This window comes from Phascolarctos cinereus, unplaced genomic scaffold (genome assembly GCF_003287225.1).
Source record: "Phascolarctos cinereus isolate Bilbo 61053 unplaced genomic scaffold, phaCin_HiC Scaffold_7;HRSCAF=346, whole genome shotgun sequence".
Taxonomy (NCBI): Eukaryota; Metazoa; Chordata; class Mammalia; order Diprotodontia; family Phascolarctidae; genus Phascolarctos; species Phascolarctos cinereus.
In genome coordinates, this window is record NW_027556180.1 from 149,902,046 (window position 1) to 149,910,027 (window position 7,982).

The 7,982-nt window shown below is 39.3% G+C and overlaps 1 pseudogene; it reads left to right on the forward strand.

The window, feature by feature from the left end:
* Positions 1 to 635: 635 nt before the first annotated feature.
* LOC110192696 (ras suppressor protein 1 pseudogene) lies at positions 636 to 2,231 on the forward strand (annotated as a pseudogene).
* Positions 2,232 to 7,982: the final 5,751 nt, after the last annotated feature.

Here is a 7,982-nt window from a genome sequence, read left to right on the forward strand (position 1 = left end):
GGAGATCCAGCCTGAAAACTTTTGAGAGTTAACTTGGTGAATTGGAGATGCTAGATTAATTCTTTGCATCTTCTGCATTTCTGTGGAGTGCAATAAAGGACATCCTATGGCTAGTTTGCATTTGGTACCTTGAGTGGTTGTATAGGAATTTAATCCATATTGGAAAAAATAAGGAACAAAATTATACCTGGAGAATAATGGGAAATTTTCCTGTAGCAACTTCAGATGAAAACAATGAGCCAAAGAAAACTAACTTTTTTGGTATCACCCTCCATAAATGAATCCAGAGTCCCTAGGTCATGGGTTACATGGAAGTGTTATAACTGGTAATTTTAGACTTCCCCTTCTTCATTCACATTCATATAAAGCCCACAGCCCACTTTTCTTCCTTCCTTCCTCAGCTCCCTTCTTTCCCCCTCCTTATTTTCTCCCACAGCTTCTCTACTATATCACCCCTGTTGTATCTCCCTGCTGCTGCTCCATTTCTGAAATTCTTCCCCATAACCATTCTTGTCAAGATGAGTGTACACTCATCTTGGACTGGATGTAGGCCTGGACTTTAGTCCCACTGCCTTTGGAGTTCAATTTCCCTTTGTCTCTCAGCAATAATTATATCATCTTTTCCCTAGGTTCCTTTCTTTTTCGTTGTAGTGGTCATGGCAGCTGTGACTCTTGTCTGTCATCTTAGATATGTGTCATTAGTGACACATCAGACTGTCCTCCCGCAATTCTGCCTTCTAGGACCACTTCTCTGAAGACAGGATTTTCTTCCTGTTAACACTGCTGGCATGGGTGATCGGTGAGGCTCCCCCGACGCTGCCACCCTCCACAACCATGTCCAAGTCTCTGAAGAAGCTGGTGGAGGAGAGCCGGGAGAAGAACAAGCCTGAAGTGGACATGTGTGACTGCGGCATCTCCAACTTGCTGGATGTCCACGACTTGTTTACTTTATCCCATATTACACAACTGGTCCTCAGCCACAATAAGCTAACAACTATGCCTCCAAATGGGGCAGACCTGAAGAATCTGGAAGTGCTGAACTTTTTCAATAACCAAATTGAAGAGCTGTCCACGCAGATCAGCAGCCTCCAGAAACTCAAACACTTGAACCTTGGTATGAACAGGCTAAATACTTTTCCCCGAGGATTTGGCTCTTTACCAGCCCTGGAGGTCCTTGACTTGACTTATAACAACTTGAATGAAAATTCTCTTCCTGGAAACTTCTTCTCCCTTACCACCCTTGTGGTGCCTTTATCTAAGGAATGATTTTTAAATCCTGCCACCAGATATTGGGAAGCTCACAAAGTTGCAGATACTCAGCCTTAGGGATAATGTCCTGATCTCACTGCTGAAAGAAATTGGGGAACTTAGACAGCTAAAGGAACCACCTAACTGTCCTTCCCTCTGAGCTCGGAAACTTGAATTTAACTAGTCAGAAGCAGGTCTTCAGAAGCAGAGAATAATCCCTGGGTTACCCATTTGCTGACAAGTTCCAGCTTCGAGTGTCCCATGTCTTTGAATACATCCGTTCTGAAACATCTAAGTACCTCTATGGCAGATACATGCAGGCAAACCCAGAGCCTCTAATGAAGAATTATGACAAATCAAAGATCAGCCACAAACCCCTGATAGCCAAGAACAAATAAGGATTTAGCACACACACACACACACACACACACACACACACACACATTCTTCATGTTTTCTGTTTCTAGTTCTGCAACCTCTACCCTATTCCCTTGGCATTTTAGTCCTTTGGGAAGATGCTGGATTTTTGCAGGTACCTGTTCTGTGTTATCTTATTAGAGGTGCCAAACAAAAGAAACCAAGATCGATTTTATTTTTAGGGAATTGGGGTTAAGTGACTTGCCCAGGGACACACAGCTAGTAAGTGTCAAGTGTTTGGTCTGAGGCCAGATTTGAACTCAGGTCCTTCTGACTTCAGGGCAGGTGCTCTATCCACTGCGCCACCTAGCAGCCTCTACCAAGATCTATTTTGACTGCAAATTCCAAAGAAGGCTCCGCTTTTAAATCCTTGAAGTGGATTAAATCCTTGAATAAGAATCATGAAGTTCCATATCATCAAGAAAAATTAAAGCCATGTAACCATTTACTATAGCTTTTCACTGCTCATTCTTCTATTTATGTGTACATTAACACATGTATAATGGCTTTTATTCTATTGAGTCATACATATATACCCCCCTTGTGCTTTCATCTGTGTCCTTGTACCATCAAGATATTATGTTCATTTTACTTATAAATGATTTTAATAAAATCTTTTATTCGTTTAGAAAAAACTGCTGGCAGATTACATTCCTGATGATGGTTTGCTCCCATGGCCACTTATGGACTAATTACCTGCTTGGTCAAAAAAATTAAATTAAATTAAAAAATTTTTTAAAGGCTAGAGCTAGGGAAGAAAGGAGAGCAGCTAGGAGGAGGAAAAGGGACCTAGAGGAAGGGATATGCTATGCTAATCAGGCTGCCCAACCCTTCAATGCCTCAGTTCTTCTTTCCTCTAATAAAGCAGACCCTGGTGCCTTTAGAAGAAGAAGAACAAGAACAAGAACAAGAACAAGAAGAACAAGAACAAGAACAAGAAGAAGATGAACAAGAAGAAGAACAAGAAGAAGAAGAAGAACAAGAAGAGGATGAACAAGAAGAAGAACAAGAAGAAGAACAAGAACAAGAAGAACAAGAAGAAGATGAACAAGAAGAAGAACAAGAAGAACAAGAAGAAGAACAAGAACAAGAACAAGAAGATGAACAACAACAAGAAGAACAAGAAGAGGATGAACAAGAAGAAGAACAAGAACAAGAACAAGAAGAAGATGAACAAGAACAAGAACAAGAACAAGAACAAGAACAAGAAGAGGATGAACAAGAACAAGAGCAAGAACAAGAAGAACAAGAAGATGAACAAGAAGAATAAGAACAAGAAGAACAAGAACAAGAAGAACAAGAAGAAGAACAAGAACAAGAACAAGAAGATGAACAAGAAGAACAAGAAGAACAAGAAGAACAAGAACAAGAACAAGAACAAGAACAAGAACAAGAACAAGAACAAGAACAAGAACAAGAACAAGAACAAGAACAAGAACAAGAACAAGAAGAAGATGAACAAGAAGAACAAGAACAAGAAGCAGCCAGGAAAATATTTAAAACCAGCAGGTGTCTGAGGAAAGAGGCATGATGTTAAGAGAGGGAAAAAAATTGTTTGCTTCTGGAAAGAGAAGGGAAATGTTTCCCAGCCTTCCCATAGGGACAGCTATGCTCACAGGCAACCTCCTCTACTCCCAGATAACCAGCAACCTTAAGTTGCCAGGGATACTGTTACCTCCTTGGAACCCAACAGGACTTCCCCAGGCTCACTCCAGACCTCTAACCTTCCTTGGGAGAAGTGGCTGACTGCTAGTATGAGCCACCTCCAGATTAAATAAGTCCCTAAAAAAAGTCTCATCACACTTTTCTGAAGAATAAAAGAAATAGAAAAGAGTCACCATCAACTGGTCTACAAACTGTATTTCCAGAAAACTAAATTGGCTCTGCCATCAACTGGGTGACCCTAGGTATATTGCTCTTGGTAATTCATTTTGGTCATGTCCGACTCCTCATGACCCCATTTGGGGTTTTCTTGGTAGAGATACTGGAGTGATTTGCCATTTCCTTCTCCAGCTCATTTTACCAATGAGGAAACTAAGGCAAACATGGTTAAGTGACTTGCCCAGGATCACACAACTAGTAAGAATATGAAGCCAGATTGAACTCAGGTAGATGACTCCAGGCCCAGCACTTTATCCACTGTGTCACCTCACCGCCCTCTAGCCCTTTACCTGAATTTCCTCTAAAGTAAAATAAGAAAACTGAATGAGATGACCTCTCACTGATGACATTCAGAACTACAATGCTTGCTGACCTGTGATAGGTAAAATGTCTTGGGATGGTCTCTAACTCACATCTGACTTGGACATGCTGCTTTTCCAGCTTTGTACCCTAATGTTACTAGATGACAATGTTCTACCTAGTAATGAATATTCTTTCATATGCAGGAGAGAATATTCAGTGCTTGGGGGGAATTATTTCCTCTTGATGGGTATAACACCATACATCAGCACAAGCACCTGTTCCCATCTGTTCAATCTATAGTCTAAATATTTAAAATGCATTTTAAAAAGAAAAACAAAAATACAGCCTGATACATACAAACTTTGCCTAAAAGCATTTGGCAGAGAAGTAAGAAAGAGGACCAAAATTTTAAAGTATCGCAATGAGAATGGGCCAAATGTATTTTTCCCCCTTGTTGTGATGAGAAGCCCAGAACACTTGTTAAATGACCTTCAAAAATATTTATGTAAATGTCGCCCCTCCTCTCTCCAATGCCCCAGAAGGGTAGAATTAGGGCCTTTTGATGCTATTTTTCTATTCACCTTGCTATGAACATTACTTTTTTAAAAGTCTTTCTCCTGTTTTTTTCCTCTTTATTGTCATTGTTTATATTAATTAATAAGCAGTGGGTTGTGTTAATATCCTGCAATAAATTCCATCAAAGCTACTATACCAAGCCATGTCCTCCAGTCCTTTGTGGTGGTGAACCAGGGTAAAGGAGAACTGGTAAGCATAGGCACAGTGTTGGGTTGGTTTCATGCTCCTAATTTCTTTGCCAGGGATGCTTCTCTTTTATGGAAGTGATATGCTAGTAGTGACCCCTCCTCTTATTACTAGGCCTCAATGTTGCCCAAGTTCCAAACAGCAACCATCCTCCTCCATGCCTTAGTAGATGATATCATGAGGTAATGAGCCAAAAACAAAATGATTACCTTAGTGCCAAATTTCTGGTGACATCTCTCTCCTATGCTTTCTTAAGATAATCCTTGGACAACAATTCATCATTGAATCTATGCTCAAAGCCAGTCCAAACAGGGAGAACCTGCTGGAGATTGTCATCCACTAGCATAACTTTCAAGAACCTGCGGTGACCTCCAAACCGAAGAGAAAAGACAATAATAGAGATTATTAGATATTAGAGATATAATAGAGATATTAGAAATATAATACCATTGCTGTGGATTTTAGTGAGCTGATAAATATGGAAAACCTGAGGTGTTTATGAATGTTGGCTCAATGCCATTTTGATCTTCTAGTAAATTTGACAGGTAAATTAATTTCCTTAAAATTCATATTGGAACTAATCTGCTATTTACTTTAATGTTATTATCATCTTAATTGTTTTATGAATTTAGGAAGCATGATCTTTCAAGGACCTAACTTAATCCTCACATGAAATATTGATTTCTGAAATGTTAGTCAGAATTGACAGCCTGCTTGAGGCTAGAGAAACAAGCTAGGGACTTTGATTGGATTAGAAGGCCCAGGAGAAATTCTTTCTTAGTGTTATTGATAGACTTTCCAATCTGTTTTCAGATCAGGCAGACAAGTTTCAAATTTATTCATAGAACACATTTCACACTTCCTCTTTGTCATAAGTTGAAAAGTCTTCCTACAACATATTATACCAAAAGGCAAAACTGAAATTGGTTCTGTTACATATTGTTTCAAAATAAGATTTTGAGAGATACATAATGTGGGGTTATGTCCACATCCTCATAGCCAATGACTGATACACTCTTCAACAAACGTTGAAATTACTTTGCTCTATACTATACCATGAGTCCCATTCAGTTTAGGTCCTTGAAAACCAAGCCTGTGTTTAAAGCATACTTTGGCTTAAAATCTACTAAAAACAACAGCTTTTAAACCCCAATTCTGTGCTCTTTCTATTTTTTAATATAACATATAAGAATTAATTAAACAAAATAGCAAGGTTAAAAAAAAAGGAGAAGGGAATCCTCCTCCATACAAACAGCAGCAAACTCTCCCGCAGATTCCACCCTATCTTTTGTCCTTGTAAATCTAGTAGGGATCACGATGACAAGAAAGTTCAAAGGAGTTAGAGATTAAATGCAAGACATTCAAGCAATAAACAGAGGAGAGAGAGTCCAGGAAAGGATAAGAGGAAGAGAAAGAATGAACACAGAGCCAGCCTGCAGCTGCATCTGACGCCCGCCATTACTGAAGGGAGGCTTCTTTTTGATCATGCCACTGCTAACCTTTTGTTTATTTACTCTATTGGGCCCATCCAACTCTGAGGTTTCTGTGTTCATCTGATAAGTAAGTCATTACATTCTTTCTGCTCGCTACCTTCCATCACCATGCATCAAGTCAGGAAGCAGAGATGAATGGACCCCAACTCTGACAAGAACTAGATCACAAGGGGATTTTAGTTTGGGGAAACAAAGAATGGAATGCCTGCTGCTTACCGCAATTTATCATTATTTACCTTGTATTCTTGTTTAAGCAGATATCCTTTTGCCTTTCTCTAATGTCATGTGTATAATGTTGGTTGGTTGGCAAAGAATCAGAGGAAAATGAGGGCTTGCAAGCTGACCTATGTCTTGCCAGTGGACTCTGAATGACTCTGGAAGACAGAGTAAGGTTGATGACTTTGCACAGCCCTGCCTTGCTTAAATCCAATTCACTTGCAAGTCAAGACATCCCCCTCCTGACATCATTGGTCCTCTCTGAGAATGAAGGACAAAGGACAACAACAGGGTGCCAGTTCAAACATATAATGGAACTGAATAGGTCCTAAGAACTTGAATGTTGCAGTAGGGTACCACGTAACAAAAGAAATTTCTTATTTGACTATTTCCCTTCTCTAAGCCTTTACTCACACCATTCTCCCAATTCCATAATGCCTTTCCTATTCCTTCCAGCCCATCTCCAGCCATCGAAATTCTTCCTGGCCATCAATGCCAAATTCAAGAATCACATCCTCTTTGGAAGAATTTGCCTGACCCCAACCCCGATGGAAATGATCTCTCCCATCTCTAATTTCTCATAGTCCTTTCTCTGCACTTTTCACATTCTACCTTGTTTTATATTTATATATAAAACTATCATATCTTCCTATATTATAGATTGTAAATTCTTTATAGACAGGGATTGTGTTGTTTCATTTTTATAGCTTTAGCATAGTGTTTAATATCTAGTAGACATTTAATAAATATTTGCTGATTTGTATTTAATTGAATTCATTTGAAAAAAAAATGCAGTATCTGCCTGTACTCTCTTCTTCCTGCCCCTATTGTATTAACCTGACAGATTAGCCTCATTAGTGATCTGGTTTGAATTACAAGGTTCTGGAAATGAGTACATTAGAAATTTACAAGGCTAGAACTGTTTACTGAAGTATACACAGAATCAGGTAGAAATGAGCAGTGCCACGGTCCATTGTAATACCCCTAAAAGGTAAGCCCCATTCAGCCTAGCTGGGCCCAAGCCTCACCTTCCTGTACTCTGAGACATGCTACAGGTCTCACTAATTATCAAAAGTACATGGTAACAAAAATAATACTGCCCCATTCCCAAGCTACCCCAAGATCCTCTAAGATTGAGTTTTGTATTCCTCAAGAGGTAGATATAAAAATGTTGACATCAGTAGGAAAATGTCTATTGGATTAAATTTCATTAAATTTGTCCCTGGGATTCATTTCTAAAGGGGCAGAGGAAAAAAGCTGAGCCTGTTTTCAAATGGAAGCCTCCAGAGCTGGCTTTGTATAAGGCATTTACAAAAGGCAGGTGAAGGCAGTAAGTGGGGAAAACTAAGTCCTGGGAAGTGGAAACCTAAGCAGAAAAGTAAAATTCAAGACATAAACACATGATCATACAAGCAGTCATAACATCAATACAGAATTTTGGACTTTGGGACAATTTATAGCTCAGTAATTCAACTATTGTCCTTCACAACTGCTTTGGTTTGACAAGGGGATGATTTATAGCAACTGGATGGCAAGCAAACTCTAGGCCAAGTTTCTCCAAGGCGAGTATGGTAAGCAAACATACTCAGCACCTCTAACCTTCAAGATCTCTAATATCGTAAGATTCTGCCTTTGTACATAAGCATACCTTTGTTTCTACTT